The following is an 18281-nucleotide window of genomic DNA, read 5'->3' on the forward strand; positions in this document are numbered from 1 at the left end:
CACTCGGAGGCTTCAGCCGTGGGCCTTGTGGATGGTAATTTCAGCTCAATCCAGCGCTAAATCCAGCTCAACTCTGCCTGTTTTGCCGGGTTAACCTACAGCCCTGCCTGGCCTGACGGGACACCAGATCGGAGCCGTGGAGCTAGCACTGCTTCTCTGCGCTGGCCGTAAACCTGTGCCGTCGCTCCTATAAGTCCATGGCTGTAGGTTAACCTGGCGGGACAGGCAGAGTTGAACTGGGTTTAGTGCTGCTTCGCTGCGCTGGCAGTGGGCCTGGGGGCACCGCTCCCATCTGACATCTCTGGCCACCCCCAGGTGTAGGGGTGGGGGGAGGGTGCACTCGGGTGGGGGCGGCGATGGTCCAGTGGCGGTTCGGCAGCGATTGCAGCACCGGAGACCCGGGATCAATCCTGGCTGCGGATGAGGCGCAGGTCTGTGTCCAGGGCTGCCGAGAGTGTTTTTCGCTTGTGATCTATGACCTTGGCATACAATTCAACCTCCGCTCTGATCTTTGTTCCACTAGGACGTCTCCTCCCTCCAATCACTGTGCTCTATCCTTAGTCCCACCCCTCTACTTCCGCCTCTGACCGACACCTCCCTCCTCCATCATCGCGCTGATCATCATGTCCCGCCCCCATTGCCTGCTGACCGACGTCTCTCTCGTCTAATCGTCACCCTCGATCATCAGTCCCACCTCCACTGTCTCGCGGAAAGCGGAGATTTCACCGAGTTTTTAAATCCGGATTACAACAAGTAGGGGGATCATCCCCCACTTCTCAAAACAGTGGAGGGGGGGGGCATGTCCTCCCCCCCCCACCCCCCACTGTCTACAGATATCGATTAACCCTATACATAACAGACATTCCCCTAACCCAATAATACAGTGGCTAATACATTGTATTCGAGCAGTGTTTCTCGGAGGAAGCAAACCTTGCAACATTTACCCTGATCTGCAAGAAAACCAGACAAGGCTCAATACCTCATCCAATCAACATTCAGTAAATAAAGCTTTGCAACATTATTTACAATTATTTACAAGGTGTATATAGAAACATAGAAACATAGAAAATAGGTGCAGGGGTAGGCCATTCGGCCCTTCGAGCCTGCACCGCCATTCAATATGATCATGGCTGATCATCCAACCCAGTATCCCATACCTGCCTTCTCTCCATACCCCCTGATCCCTTTAGCCACAAGGGCCACATCTAACTCCCTCTTAAATATAGCCAAATGAACTGGCCTCAACTACCTGCTTTGGCAGAGAGTTCCAGAGATTCACCACTCTCTGTGTGAAAAATGTTTTTCTCATCTCGGTCCTAAAGGATTTCCCCTCTATCCTTAAGCTGTGACCCCTTGTCCTGGACTTCCCCAACATCGGGAACATTCTTCCTGCATCTAGCCTGTCCAACCCCTTAAGAATTTTGTAAGTTTCTATAAGATAATAATAATAATAATAATAATAATAATAATAATAATAATAATAATAATAATAATAATAATAATAATAAATACTTTATTAATCCCCTTAGTCAGGGGAAATTCAGATGTCCTTACAGCACACTAATAAAAATACAACATAGCATTCAAGAAGTTTAACATTAAAACATAAAAACATCCCCCCACAGTGGTTCCCACTGTGGGGGAAGGCACAAAGTCCAGTCCCCATCCTCTTGTCCACCCAGAGTCAGGCCTATTGAGGCCTCCACAGTCGCCATTACGGGGCCCGATGTTCCCGGCCGTTCTCGCCGGGTGATGGTACTCTGGCGTCGGGAGAACCCTCAGCGGCTTGGGGTGCCAGGAACGGCCGCCTTCTTACCGGAGACCGCGGCTTCCAAGCCAACAGACCGCGCTGGATGGAGCTTCACACACTGGTGATCTCGGAGAGAGATCCCAGACTCCGGGATGTAAAATTCAGCGCCGCAGCTGGCCGCTCCACAGAACCGCGGCTCCACGATGTTTTTATCGGCGGTCCCAGCATACTGGAGTTCCAGCGCGGCGACTCAGGCAAGGCATCGCCCGCTCCGCGATAGCGCTCCAGCGCTGTGCCACCGCCAAAGCCGAGGTTCTGGCCAGATCCCCTTGGGAAACGTCGCTCCAGGACCCGCTGGTAGGGCCGCGAGGACAGGTCGAAAGTGCTGCTCGGAGGAAGGCAGCCTCTCCGACCAGGTAGAGACTTGAAAAAGCAGTTTCCCCCTTCCCCCCCACCACCCCCCACACATAAAAAGATTAGACCCCCCGAATACACACTTTAACGTACTAAAAATAATAAAAAAGAAGTGAAAAAAACGGACAGCTGCAGGACTGGCAGCCGTACAGGACAGCGCCCTCACTCGATCCCCCCTCAATATCCTAAATTCTAAGTTTGCAGTCATCCAATACATTCTATGCATTTTGCAACTAATTATCAGGGTCTGCAGATGTTCCCATTCTCTTACTGCAGCTCAGATCTGGGCTCTGGACAAACTGGCACCACTCTGAAGCTTGTTCCAGTTCCACAGAGAGCATTTTCAAATTGACCAAATACCCCAGCAGCCCTGAAGCCTTTACCCAATTTTAGAATCCTAGCCTCTCCAATCTGGCCAGGATTCATATTCCTTCCTTTTTATCATATATGATAACCCATCATTTATGATAACCAAATAGTTCAATAATCAGCTAACCAGATAAACATAAGTGTGTCCATTACATTTTCCATCTATCAGGAACACAAGATAATGATGTTTCTTCCCAGAATCTTGTCAAGCTTCCCGAGTTTTCGTGGGCGTAGCTTCACAATTTCCGTCTGATGAGTCATCACCTCCCGAGTTTTTGTGGGCGCGAATTCCCACCATCTGTGTTGTCGCCCATTCTTCCATCCCTTTCCATAGTTGAACCTATAACCTAAAGTTCCTGAAAAACTTGGGACAAGGCTAGTTACCATCATGCACCCATGCTTTCCCATACGTTCCCATGTATCCTATAATTCTGCCATACCTATTCCTGTTAACCTGTTATATTCTATTTTATCACAGTATTCCTATTTCTATTTAGTTCCCTAATATACTCTTTACTATCCTAGAATCAACACTAATCAGCCCTCTCCATATTCACACAATGTTATAATATCTCTATCTGATGATGGGTCCTCATATAAATTTCAGCTGGGTTCAGTCCGGATTTCCCTACAGGCGTGACTCTAATTTAAAGCAATCCATGATAAATGTTTCAATTCAAGCAAATTCAATTTATTCTTTTAAATTTCAGTGTCCATCTCATCCTTCTTATTCCACAGCATTGTGGCCGATAACACAATTCCATTCCAATTCCTGGGGAATTCCCAGTTGTTCAAATTGAATGAATCAATTTCTATGTTGTCAATTCCATCACAAATCCAATTAAGAATGCCGAATCTAGGAACAATTTCTTTCCACCTTGATAATAGAAGCCACTTTACCATCAAGGGTTAAACAATTTAGATCCATCGGTTAAATATGCATCGGCTCAGCTTTTCCTATATCCATTTAAATGTCTCCCTCTAATTCACTAGATCTCTCCTCCAGTACTTCTCCTTACTGTGTTGGCTCTTTACTATATTGGCTTTGTTCTCTGTCTAGGGCTTCTACTAGTTCTTTTTATCTCTAAGTAACTCTTCTGGATAGTATTGACTTTCCGAGGGGAACTAATACATTTTCAGTCTACCTCATCATTTTATACTACCACCTTACGTTTCCAGGGTATGCCTTAATTCCTGATACCCGCTAGGGTCTGCTCCTTCCTTGATTGTAATTAAATAGTCCAGTCCCGTCTTCGACTATCCTCCTATGGGTGAGACAAGAGAAGAATGCCAAGTCAACAGTCAATTCTATAACAATTTTTTAAGTCTGTATCACATAATCCTTCTTTAAATCAAGTTATTTATAACAAAATTTAGGTGCAAAGTGAGTATTTTGCCCCAAACCGCACAGGAATTTATTTTTATTAAAATCCAGTTCTTTAAAGAGGAGCTTGTCCAAATAGTCGTTACAAGTTGTCAGTGTACCCGGACACCGGTTAGGGACACCGGTAGGCGGCGCGGCTCTGGCCAGCAGCGGCCTCTGCAGCCTGTCCGCGTTTTTATTATTTTTTGTCTGTGTTTTTATGTAGTTTTTGTTATTTTATGTTGGGGTGTGTGTGTGGGGGGATGGGGGTGGGGTGGGGCCACCACCCGGCGACCTTTTCTCGTCGGGTCTCAGTCGTCGTTGGGGCCGCAACGAGGAGCGGCCTCCAACGGGAAGAAGCCGGGGACTCTGGTGCTACTCACCGTCGCCGTCGCGGAGCTGGCCGAGACCGGAGCGGGTGGAGCGGTGGAGGAGCGCTGCTGCTGCTGCTGCTGCTGCTGCCGATGCCGCTGCTGAGTCGGAGGCTGCTGCTGCTGAGTCGGAGGCTTCTACTGCGGGTCTGCGGACGGCGGGAACCGGGAGCCCGTGGCTCCCTGGAGAGAGACCGCTTTTCGGGGCTCCTGCGGCGGCGACTTCCCCCGCCCGAGTTGCGGGGTCGAGGAGCTCCTGGAGCGGGGCCTGGCACCGTTGCCCCGCGCGGCTGGAACGGCTGTGGGACTTTGCGAGCGCACACCGGGGGTTCCAACACCAAGACCCGGTGTGTGACCTCGCACCACCCGGCGTGGCTTCAATGGCCGCGGGACAATCGCCATCGCCAGCCGGGGGCTTCGACTTTGACTCTGACATCGGGGGGGAGAGTGCAGTGGAGAGATAAGTTTTTTTTTGGCCTCCATCACAGTTATGTGATGGATGTTTATGTTAAATGTAATTATGTTGTGTCTGGGGTCTATTTGTGTGTATTGTATGGCTGCAGAAACGGCATTTCGTTTGGACCTCCAGGGGTCCAAATGACAATTAAATTGACTCTTGACTCTTGACTCTTGTGTTGTTTTTTTGGGAAGATCAGATAGTGTCCTTTACTTTCCTTCCTTTTCTTTCTTCAAAAGCTAGATGATGCTAAAGTTGGGCACTAGGGTTGGTTTTCTTCTTCTCTGTTGGTTTCAAGGAAGTAGGGATACTGAGAAGCAGCTTTCTCTGTCGGTTGGCCTTCCCAAATTCATCTTAAAGGGGCAGGACAGTATCATTTCCTCCTGCTAGTTGATTCCTGTTTCTGGGGAGCTATATTACCTTTGCTGTCTTCTGCCCGTTCTCAAGGGGTCTGTGTAGTCTTTACCTCACTCCCCAGATAGTATGTTGTTGATTTTACTTCGGAGTCACGTGAGTGACTACGTGAAGAACCCCGCTTACGACGCATGCGTGTCATATCGCTACACGCATTGCAACTCGTCATCGCTGGAGGAAGGACATTCCTCCCAAACGGCAGGGTTTTCGAACCTGCAATAGAAAGGTAAGGGAACGTCGTTTATTTCCTTACTTTTTCCTACAGGAAGGCTGTTTTAAAGCTGGCAAGGGAGGTAGCCAGCAGGTAGCCAGCAAAGGCCACTAGATGATAGTCCCTTAGCGGGAGTTGGTACAACTTCAGCTGGGGGGGGAAAGAACGCCGACAGGAGTACCCCGTAGCCATCAGCCCGACATCTTGGACTACAGCCCAAGGACCTACGCTACGGGGTCCGTGGGGCTGCGGGAGGAAGGACGTTCCTCCCAAACGGCAGGCTGAGAACCAGCACAGGTAAGAACATTGTTTCCTTACCTTTTTTCTTTATAGACGTCGCTGCCGTTTTCTGAACAGCAGCAGGCAGCCAGCAACGGACGTCAGTGTAGAGCCACAGATGTCGCTGCCGTTTTCTGAACAGCAGCAGGCAGCCAGCAACGGACGTCAGTGTAGAGCCACAGACGTCGCTGCCATTTCTGACCAGCAGCAGGCAGCCAGCTACGGACGTCAGTGCAGAACCACAGATGTCGCTGCCGTTTACTGACCAGCAGCAGGCAGCAACGAATGTCGGCACCAGCATCTCCCATAAGGGAGCAAGTGCCAAACTTCACCCCAAATGGGTAGAGGTGCCCGTGAGTACCGGGACCGTGAGGAGCGGCATGAGTATATCGGGAGGCCGGGAGCGACCAGTGCCCGTAGGCATGGGGACCGGCTGCGGGAAATACCGCGTGCGACTAGTGCCCGAGAGCTCCAAGGTCGGCAGGAGCGGTCCGATATATTAAAGCACCCGCGATCGACTAGTGCCCGAGAGCATGTAAGTCGGCTGGAGCGGTTGCTGGAGGAAATTTCTCCACAGTGGCAGGCTCCGGGATTGGAGGATAGCCACAGTGGGCAAAAAATATAAGTCCCACAGCAGTTTTCCCATAAGGGCTGCATGAAATATCAGACGCCTCTGAGGAGGGTATTGAAGGTCTGACTGGGTCAGAATCTGAGCAGGAGATGGAGCCACCTTCCCCTATTGAAGGGGAGAAAAATAACCTGCTGGACATGGTGGGCCAGTACTTCCAGCAGGAACACACTGAGAATGATTTCGAGGAAGGATGGCTGTAAGTATTGAATATATGTCCACCCATCAACTTCAAGCTAATACTTTTGCTGAAGTGTTGGCAAGGCATTTATACCCCGGGAAATTGTGGTGCTCTTAATGTAGCCAGTGTTAACAGGTGCATTTGGAGACATGTTGGGCAGGCCGTTAGGAGTCAGGATATTAAAATCCAAAATGCTCTGATAGGTCTCACGGCGGGCATAACAGCCTTGGCCCGCACGTTAGAAAAGGTGGACATGACTAGTGACCACAAGGATGCCTTAGCACTATTTTGCAACGTGCAGTTTGAACTAAATAATATTAGAAAGAGAGCTATTCAGCCAGCTCTAGACCCTAAGTTCGCTATACTATGTAAGCAAAGGGCTATAAATCCTGTTATTTGGGGGAGACCTGTCCAAACAGGTTAAAGATTTGGATGAGGAGGCCAAGTCTTTGGGGCTGATTAGAGCATCCAAAGGATATCTGGTGAAAAGAGATTAACCTTATGGGCATCCTAAGAAAGGTAGTTTTTTTTGTAATAATACTACAAAGAATTGGGCAGAGGTACCCAGCAGCAGCGTCCTTTTTAGGGTTTGGCCCGGGACGACCACTGTGGAAGATGCGAAAGCCTCTACTTCAGCATCTACCCCAACCTCAACCTCAAGGCCCTCCACAACCACGAATGAAACCAAGAAAATAACTCAGTTACCACCGATAACCATGGAGGTTGGTGAATCTAGGGCTTCAGAATTAATAAGGAGCACGGAAGTTGGAGGGACATTGCAACTTCATTTGGAAGCATGGTGTAATATAACTATGGACAGATATATCCTTAGCAGTATTAAGGGATATCTGATAGAGTTTCTACACAAACAAAACCCTTCAGTACAACATACACCGGACAGAATATACATGATTACTAAATTGGAACAAGCTAAAGCTCACATAGAACTACAAAGATTATTCACTAAAGGGGTAATGGAACGAACCAAACCTGAACAACAGGAATTTGTCTCAAACATATTTATTAGAAATAAGAAAGATGGGGGTTGCCGTATTATTATTGATTTATCAACGCTTCACAATGTTGTGCAATATGTTCATTTTAAAAATGGATATTTTTAGCACTGCTAAAGAGTTAGTTTCAGCAGGCTACTTTATGGCAAGTATTGATCTTAAAGATGCTTACTATACAATACCCATCAGAGGGAAAAATTTTAAACCAGCTTTGGTATTGCCGCAACACCAAAATCATAGAGTAAAGGCATAGTTGGATGATATACTTATTGTGGGAATAACTTATGAATTGGCATGTCAGGCAGTGGTTGCCACTAAACAATTGTTTGAAGAGCTGGGATTCATTATCCAACCAATTAAGTCAAAATTGACACCATTAACACATTTAATATGTTAATGACTTTACTAATAGGAAAAGCCACAGAGTTACAAAAGGATTAGAGCACTCAAAATTAATAGAGGCCATTTTTTTGATGGCCAATGGAGCTAACAATTGAAGCCACAAAAGAATTACAATGGTGGGAACACAATGTTAAGTATTGCTCCAACCCAATAGTTATTGACAACCCGTCTGTGCTATTACAAACAGATGCCAGTGCAATTGGTTGGGGTGAAACTGATACCATCTCGAGCTGTGGGGGAGAAGAAATATACAAGAAGCTAACCTACTTAACACTAAGGGTATAAATTACTTAGAAATGTTAAGTGCATTTTATGGGCTAAAATCTTATTGCTCAGGAATGAAACAGCAGCATGTTAGATTGCAGATAGATAATACTTCGGTGGTGGCATATATAAGTCATATGGGTGGAAATATATCAACATCTTGTGATGAATTGGCAAACTCAATTTGGCAATGGTGTGTCCAAAGGAATATTTGGTTATCGGCTACGTATCTACCAGGCATACTAATTCAGTGGCAGACGCCAGGTCACAAAAATTTATTGAAAGTACTGAATGGATGTTGGATAGAACGGTATTTGCTGAAATCACAGTAAAGTATGGAAGGCCGGATATTGGATTTGCATCCAGGTTTAAATCACCAGTTACCGAGGTATGTATCATGGGAACCAGATCCTGGGGCAGAAGCTACAGATGCATTCTCACTGCACTGGGGGGAAATGGTTCATTTATGTATTCCGCATTTTCTGCCTAATCAATCGGGTACTAAGGGAAATTCAACAGGAATCGGCATCTGGGATTTTCTTAGTACCTGATTGGCTTACCCAACCATGGGTTTCCGTGGTACAGGACATGGTGCTGGAACCATGTATAACTTTAAGACATAGTCCTAAGTTACTGGTGCATCCAGGAACTCGGGATAGCTATCCATGCCATAGAAAATATTGATTTATTAGGTTGTAGACTCTAAAAGACCCGCTACGGGACATGGGGCTATCAAAAAGAACTGTGGACATGATCACAGCAGCACAAAGATGGTCTACACAAAAACAGTATTTAGGTCATATTAAAAAATGGACTAATTACTGCCATAATAACCTTCTGGACCACAGAAATAAGGATGTTCCGGCGGTGCTAGAGTTTTCTCACCAGCCTGCACTATGGAGGACTTAGTTACAGCACTGTGAATAGTGCCAGAAGTGCATTGTCAAGTTATTTGTGGCAAGGAACAGTAAGACAGTCTGTGGGATCACATCCTCTGGTAGTTAAACTTTTAAGAGGCATTTTTAACACCAAGCCACCCAAAACAAGATACAACCAAATCTGGGATGTAAGTGTGGTCCTGACCATGCTAAGGAATTGGTCGCCGGCTATAGCATTCAATCTGGACAAACTAACTAGGAAATGGTAATGCTGATGGTGCTAGTCACAGCGCATAGGGTCCAGTTATTGCAAAAATTAAGACTGGATGGCTTGACTATGGTGGCAGGAAGTTTGGTTTTTGTGATCCAGGACCTTATTAACAAAATAGACCAGGATCAGCGGGGCAGGTCATAGAATTTATGGCCTACCCGCAGGACAAACGCCTCTGTATAATGAAGCACGTTTTGTTATACATTGAAAGGACAAAGGCTATCAGAGGCAAGGAAATGGGTTTTAATCAGCCATAAGAAACCGTACCGTAGAGTGTAAACTCAGACCATTTCGCGGTGGCTGAAATATGGGTTAAGAAAGGCGGGAGTGGACACTAACATATTTAAATCTCACTCCACCAGGGCTGCAGCTACATCCGCAGCAAAACGCCTTGATGTATCGATGGACCAAATCCTCAGGATTGCAGGATGGTTGTCGGAGAAAACGTTTCAGAAATTTTATAACAAACCAGTTAGCAGTATGAGAACGTTTTCGGGGAAATTTTAAGTTCTGTATGATAATTTATCCCTGAAGAATACAGGGTTATGATTTGAATTAATAAGATATTATTTATCATTTACGTTAAATAATTGGTATGAATGTTTTGGAATATCATTAACAATTTCTCCCAAACTACCAAGGCAGTTGTGAAGCATGGACTCGTTCCACGGCATTAGGTCACAGAGCTTTGAAATCTTCACGTAGTCACTCACGTGACTCCGAAGTAAAATAGTAAGATTAAACGATAACTTACCAGTTTGAAGTTTGATCTTTATTTTATGAGGAGGAACGTTGAGGGAATACGTGCCCTCCGCTCCCACCCTCGAATGGTCATATCTTAAACTGGTATCTCTTTAATAATCTTACTATTTTAGGTCATTATAGTGTATCTGTGACCTCACACCGCTGCTTTGAAGGATGACACGCATGCGTCGTAAGCGGGGTTCTTCACGTATTCCCTCAACGTTCCTCCTCATAAAATAAAGATCAAACTTCAAACTGGTAAGTTCTCGTTTAATCTTACTATTATACTGTCGTGCAGGCCCAAACTCAGTAACATGTTAGTATAATAATGTCTTTCCCCATTCCCATACCTCCTGCACAATATGTTTGTTTCTTACTAGTGCCATTTCCCTAGTGCCATTTCCATTCCTTAGTTACTATTCCTTTGCACGCCAGCGACTATGCTCCTTTTCTTACTTTCTTTATTGCCCCTTGGTTTTTCTTCCGCCCTGTTATATTCTGTTTTGCTATATTCTGTCATCTCGCTGGGCACTCCTTGCTCCAATGACCTAATTGGGTGCAGTTGTAACAAGCTCCTTGATTTACAATCTTCTTTGCTCCAAGGGCAATCATAAGATGGTTCACAATTTTCTTCTATGTGATTTTCAGTTTTTACTACAATAGTACATCCAATTTGTTCATTCTGGTAAATTACTTGAGGGGATTCTAAAGTAGGGGTCATGTCTCCACACCCACAATTCCTTGACGGGTTGGTCAGTCAGGACTTAGAAAATGGCTTAGCTTGAGTGAACGGTGTGCGACTTCTTAGTTCCTGACATTCGGGCCATCTCGCTCTCTAGTTTCTTGGGTCCCAGTAGTCTCTTGAATTAAAGCACCTCCCATCATTCCTCGGATCTCGGATGTGTCTATATTCCCTAGGATCTCTAATTTCTTCGTAATCCTGGAAATCCCTTCATTTACCGCTCTCTCTCACTCGCTCCTTTGCTGGACAGGCCCGATTCCAATATCCCATTCCCCCACAAGTATAGCATTGATTGGGCAACATGGTTGGTCTTATTCTACCCCTTGGTTCCATTGGAATGGGTTCTAAATTGGGAGTGTAGTGGTGATAATAATCTGAATAATCCTAATTTCTCCCAATCCATAATTTGCTGGTACTCTGGGAATCCATGGTTCAGAATTAGATCTTGGCAATTCTTTCTTGGCCATGTGTTCACTTTCTCTTCTATTCACAGGGTAATTTTCTTGGTTCCTCCCCTACTTCCAATTGTACCTCACATCTCTGGCCATTCGACTGGCTCGGTTCTCTGACCAGTTCCTGTTATCAGTTTTAATTAAATCCGCTACTTTAGTGGGGAGACAATTCAATAAGATAGCACAATATTGAGGGGCACCTGTTCCATCCTGATAGTCTAAGACACTTGATTGGTCCATACATCATTTTGAAAAACGGTCTAGAAATTCGTCTGCTCCTTCACCCTTTTCTGGTTTTATTTCCAAAACTCATTTTCGATCGCCTGGTTTCTGAAACGCTTTTGCAAGGGCCGTTAAAACAGCCTCTTCTCTTGCACCGTCATTCATTACTACGTTTGCCAAGGCTTCATAAGTTGGGTGCCCTAGGGCTACTAGAAATTTAGTATTTTCAGCTGGAGTTTTTATCTGTTGTATGGTCTCCCACAAATCCCGGGAAACTGCATGATATGCACGCATTGTGGTTCTTAAATAATCTATAAAGGCGGCAGGTGACTCCTTCCTATTGGGGATTCTGTTTAATACTGCCATTATTTCATGAGGCTTCCACGGAGTAGGAACGTCTGTGGAATGGGGATTATTCATACTTACTGCAATGGTTGAATCTGCTGTAACCAGCCCTTCCCTTACTGGGAACTGCCTATGGGATATCTGTTTAATTTACAAACTGGTGGTTACATCAACATCTAACACTATCTTCAATCACTGTCTCACCCTCTGATGAATCTTCCCGTTCGCGATCCTACCAAGACTAGACTTCTATAGGGGGACCTCTATCCCTCTTCTCTAAACACCTGTTTTCGCATTTTTATTATGGAGTATTGTGTGTAGATTGATGATTAAAAAAATGAATTTAATCCGTTTTAGAGTAAGGCGGTAACGTAACAAAATGTGGAAAAAGAGAAGGGGTCTGAATACTTTCTGATTGCACTGTACATGTCTAAATGTTTCTTAAATGTTGCTTCATGCCTCCTCCGGCAGCTCGTTCCAATCCACCCACCACCAATACACCTACACCCCTCAGGTTCCTATTAAATCTTTCCCCGTCACCCACCTTCCCCCCCCCCCGCCCCCTCATCTGTGTAATGTGTGAGGAACACTGAGGGGGAACACATGGTCACGGGAAAACATACAAGCTGCACACAGGTCAGGCTGGAAGCCAGGTCTCTGGAACCATGTGGCAGTGGTAGCAAATGTCCTGCTCTCCTGCCACCTCAATAGATACAATGACTCACTGGTATCCATCACAGTGCTAGTGACTATATTAGTGAGGGAGATTTGTTTATTTTATTTTTGTTTATTTTTGTCACGTGTACCAAACTACGGAAACATTTATTTTATGTTGCATGCTATCCTGTCAAAGAAAAGACAATACATAATCAAGCTTTCAACAGTGCACAGAAACAGGATAAAGGGAATAACATTTAGTGCAAGATAAAGTCCAATAAAATGTAATTAAGGGTAATCCGTGGGTCTCCAATGAGGTAGAAGCTAGGTCAGGACTGCTCCACAGTTGGTGATAGGATGGTTCAGTTGCCTGATTACAGCTGGGAAGAAAATGTTAACTGAATTTGGAGGTGTGCGTTTTCACACTCCTGTACCTCTCTCTACCCTTTGATTAGTAAGAGTGTCAAGTTATGGGGAGAAGGAGGAGAATGATTTTGAGAGGGAAAGATGTATCAGCCATGATTGAAAGGAGGGGGAGACCTGATGGACCGAATGGCCTAATTCTTCTCCTAGAACTTATGAACATATGAACACTTGCCTGATGGGAATGGGGAGGGGTAGACAAGTGTAAAAAACACATACCTCCAGATTTATCAGTCAAAAATATCAATGATAGTGTTTTTAATTATTTGAGAAAAGCGATTGAAGGAAAAATTCTCCTGGGGACAGAATGGCTTTGAAGAGAAACCATGTCCAGAACTAGGCTTGACTTTGTCATCTTGACACTGAAAAGCGTGCAATCCTTTTCAGCTGTTGGGAACAATGCCAATAAGTTATTTGTTTATATTTTTCCCTACATCTGTGAAATCCACTTCAACGAGGGTTCACTGGTGACTGGATAAAGATCTCACATTTTATAGCGAATTCCCATCCCAGCGGCTCCCACCCCACTGCCCTGCAAAGCAGAGACTGCTGTGGGAAATGTTTTTCCAATTTAAACCCAGACACTGCCCTCTCATGGAGCATCAGGTGGTTTAGTTTTATGCTTGAAGGTATTAAAAATGTATACACGTTTTGTTAACCTTTTCCATAACTTGTAACTGAGTATCAAAAAGAAAAAATTGATTTTTGTATCCTTCTTTCAAGAGAAAAATATGGGGAGGTTGAGTCCTCTGTGTCTTGTTACACAAGCGATTTCCATTAAATTGTTCAGTTTATTTTCTTCAAATCGCCTTTCACATTTTGTTCCAGTCATAATTATAGAGTAGGAGTGTGGCGGCGCCTAACGGCAGCGGCTCGACTGCAGTCCGTCTGTCTTTTAAATTGTTTTGGTCCCGTTAGATGTATGTTTTTGGTTTTAATTTTTATTATTTTTTAGTTATGTACATGTGGGGGGTGTAATGGCAATGGCCTCCAACCGGAACCAACCTGAGGGCTCCAGTCGCGGAGCCTGCGGACTTGCCATCGCAGAGCGGGCCGACTTTGGAGCAGGGAGAGCTGTGGTGGCTGCGACCCGACTTCGGAGCTACGGAGGCATCGGCCCTACATCGCCCGGCGTGGCTTAAATGGCTGCGAAACTTACTATCGCCCGCCGGGGGCTTTAACATCGTGAGCCCCAGTCACCTCGACGCTGCAGTTGGACTACTGGACCGGGGATTAGAACAAAGGGAAGAGATAAGACTTTTGCCTTCCAACACGGTGAGGAGCTGTTGGAGATTCACTGTGATGGATGTTTGTGTAAATTGTGTTAAGTGTGTGTCTTTTTTTTGTAATGTCATGACTGCAGGAATGAAATTTTGTTCAAACCTTTGTTTGTTTGAATGACAATAAAAGGCATTCTATTCTATTCTATTATATTCTAATCATAGAGCACAGAAACAGGACGTGGCCCAAGTTGCCCATGCCGACCAAGATGCCCCATCTACGTTAGTTCCTGCATTTGACCCATGTCCCTCGAAACCTTTCCTATTCATGTCCAGATGCCTTTTAAATGTTAATAATAATAATAATAATAATAATAATAATAATAATAATAATAATAATAATAATAATAATAATAATAATACATTATACTTATGGGCGCCTTTCAAGGACTCTCAAGGACACCTTACAAAATTTAGTAAGCAGATTACAAAACATGTAAGCGGAATGAAACAAAACAAAAAAAAATATAACAACAAAAAATAAAAAATAAATAGTAAGGACATCAACAATACCTAGTTCAGAGAGAGACCAGCGGCATCTAATCGCGCCAGCGTTCACTCTCCCTTCCGGCAGCCATCTTGGAAACGGATCAATCAAAACACATTTTAACATTGAACATCCACCATAGTGACTCCTACACACTCCTCACAGTGGTGGAAGGCAAAATATAGTTCAAGTCCTTCCCCTAGCTCTTCCTCGGTCGTGGGCCTCGAGCCCCCTTTGATGGGACGATCTTGACTCCCGTAGCCGGCGTTCAGGCCTTCTGCGTCGAGGCGCTCCACTCCCGCATCGGGGGGATGTCAGCTCCCCCGCGCCGGGTGGTCGTATCTCACGTTGGGGCTGGTCAAGCCCTCCGCGGCGTTGGAGCACCCGACTCGGCCTCACCCGAGACTGCGAGCCCTTGATGTTAAAGTCTGCGGTGGTCACGGTGGGAGCGATCCCAGGCAAGCGACCCGCTCCGATGTTAAATCCGCGCCCTGGGGTGGGCTCACAACAGTCCGAGGAGGCTTCCAGCTCCAGCGATTGTAGGCCGTATCACCCGGAGAATGTGATCCGAAAATTGATCACATCTCCGGGAAGGTAAGAACATGAAAAAAATTTCCCCCACTCCCCTCCACCCACATAAAACACACCAAACAATAAAACAAACTTAGAACAAACTAAAAAAAGATATCAAAAAATAAATAGCAAAAAGAATGAAAAGCCAACAGACTGCCAGTAGGGTTGCCATCTCCCCCTGAGATACAATGTTGTATTGCACCTACCTCAGCTACCTCCTCTGGTAGCTCATTTCACAAAGACATTGAACTCTATGCTATACTTATAACACCCTCTGTGTAAATAAGTTGCCCCTCAGGTTCATATGAATTTTCCCCTCTCGCCTTAAACCTTTGGTTTTTAATTCCCCAACCCTGGATAAAATACTCTATGCATTCACCCTATCTATTCCCCTCATCGGGACCTTTGTTCAAAAATATTTAGCAGCCACTAGAGCACATTTGAAGTGTTGTCACAGCTGTATCTGACAAATTACAGCAGCAAATCCCTGCAGTGTAAGCTCCCACTAATAATAAAGATTAGATCATATTTTATTGGAAATGATGATCTGCAAATACATTTTGGTCAAGAGCATGGTTAACTCTGCTTTGCCCCAAAATAATTTTGTTGGATCTTTTATGTCTATCTGGGAGGGCAGTCGGTGAATGTTGTCCTTTTCCAGGATAGGGGAATCAAGATCGAGGGGACATCGGTTTAAGGTGAGAGGGGAAAGATAGGATCCTGAGGAGAAAATCTATCACACAGAGAATGGTGGATATCTGAAACAAGGTGCCAGTGGAAGTGGATGAAGTAATCACAATAACAACATTAAAAAAATATTTGGACAGGTACATGGAACCCGACATCATCCAGTCCGCAGGCAGATTTTCTTTTCTGTAGTCATCCGGCCCACAGACTTCCTTTATCTCCAGTACCTGTCAGGCCCGAGGCGCCCAGGCGCGGTGGCGTAAGGAGGCCTGCGCTGGCGTCCGGCGAGCGCCCGAGCGGAGCCGAGCGCTGAGATCTGGCTGTACCGCATCCTGCGCAAAGCCGCCGGCACGGTCACACACCTTCTGTGTCTGGGCTTCACTGTCGGGATCATAGGCCGGGGACGAGTGAGTATGAGTATTGGTGCCACCGCCTTTAGGACAGAGCCAAGGCAATGGTCAGTAGGTACGCCATGTTCGTGAACGCCCGTAGCCAAAGATCCTATAGTGGAGCAAGATAGACCACTCCTGTTAAATGCAATGGGCTGACGTGTAGTACGTAACGGAACGGAACGTGAGCCTTTTTTTCATCCATTTCCGTAACCCGACCCGACTCGCAGTGTAATCAACGTTGCGGGGGAACAGTTTGTGTTAATAAATTAAAATTCTGAAAATGAGAAGATTTTTACCAAATAACTTTTATTTTTACGAGGATGTTTCCGTAACCGGCTTCCGTCGCCGCACTATCTTTGCTCTACTATGGGATCTTTGGTGCGGAGACGGAAGCTGGTTACGGAAATGGGGCCTAAAATTACCCATGAATTTGCCCATGACCGTACTACGTCTTTTTCGTTGAGTGATCTATCTTGCTTGCTGTAGGATCTTCACCTGTAACTAGGGGCCAGTGCTCTGGGTGGCGTCATCAAAGGGGCGGGATCCATGTGAACACATGATTTGATGCCTGCCATCTGGGGCGGGTTGGGGGCGGGGTCTATGTGAACACGTGATAGATGTGGCCCGCCATCCGCTCACAGACATGCCACCTGGCCCCTATGCAGAACAAGGTTGCCGACCCCTGGTTTAGAGGGATTTGGGTCAAAGCAGGTAAATGGGACCAGCTGAGATGGGCATCTTGGACGAATTGAACCAAATGGCTTATTTTATACTGAATGACTCCATGACTCCAAACAGGCCCTTGGTTAATGTCTCACCTGGATGGAGGCATCTACAACAATGCAGCAGACCCTGAGTCAGCTGAGATTATTGTGACAAGGTTACGAGAGTTGCACTTAACCAAGGAAAGTTCAGACCCGAAAATACTTCTTTTCACCATTATCAAACTGTTACCATTTTCCTATTATATTCCATATCTAATTTGAGAAATAATGCCACACCTAAAAAGTTGCATTAAAACTGCTTACATGGGGAAACTACGATGGTATTATGTAAGCACTCTGGCTGTGAATTTGTTTTTGCACACAATGACCACAGTATCATAAGATCATAAGTGATAGGAGTAAACTTAGACTATTCACTCCATCGTCTACTCCGCCATTCAATCATGGCTGATCTATCTCTCCCTCCTAATCCCATTCTCCTGCCTTCTCCCCATAATATCTGACACCCTGCACAGGATAAGTATCTGCACAGTATAAGTGATACAACAAATGCACATGTATTATTTCATTGTGAGTTTTGGAACACAATTTATTTTATAGACATCACATCTACATTACCACAGCTATTTTACTTGAGATGTAAAATGCTATAATGGAGATACTTATTTATCTGAAGAAAGGTCCTGACCAGAAATGTCATGTTTCCATTTTCCTCCACAGATGCTGCCTGACCCACTGAGTTTCTCTAGCAGTACACTTTTTTGCTCAAGATGCTGTAACGGTTGCCCCGAACCCAACCTGTACCCTGATGTTATCTTTTTTCCTCAAGACTACCTTCTTCCAGTGCAAAAATAAACTGCTGGAAGAACTCAGCAGTTCTTCAATGGAACAGTGTAGGTGGAGGAAAAGAATTGTTGAAGTTTTGGGTTGAAACCCTGCATCAGGACAGAGGTTAAAGGCCCTGTAGAAACAAGAAACTGCAGATACTAGTTTACACAAAAGACCACAAAGAACTTGAGTAACTCAGCGGGTCAGGCAGCGTCTCTGGAGAACACGTGGATAGGTGGCGTTTCAGGTTGTGACCCTTTTTCAGACTGTAGGAATGAAATATCCCGAGGATACCTTTCAACCCTTTGCAAGAAGGTCTGCCGGTACCTTTATTTTTTCTCAACAAGTGAAGATATTTGTTAATCCTTTTATGTGTAATCTTTGGCACCAAATTTGCCTGCAGTTTAATTTAGGACAGGACTGAACAACTTGTGATGTCTCCTCAAGGTGAATTAACTT

The sequence above is a fragment of the Leucoraja erinacea genome, chromosome 1 (genome assembly GCF_028641065.1).
Source record: "Leucoraja erinacea ecotype New England chromosome 1, Leri_hhj_1, whole genome shotgun sequence".
NCBI lineage: Eukaryota > Metazoa > Chordata > Chondrichthyes > Rajiformes > Rajidae > Leucoraja > Leucoraja erinaceus.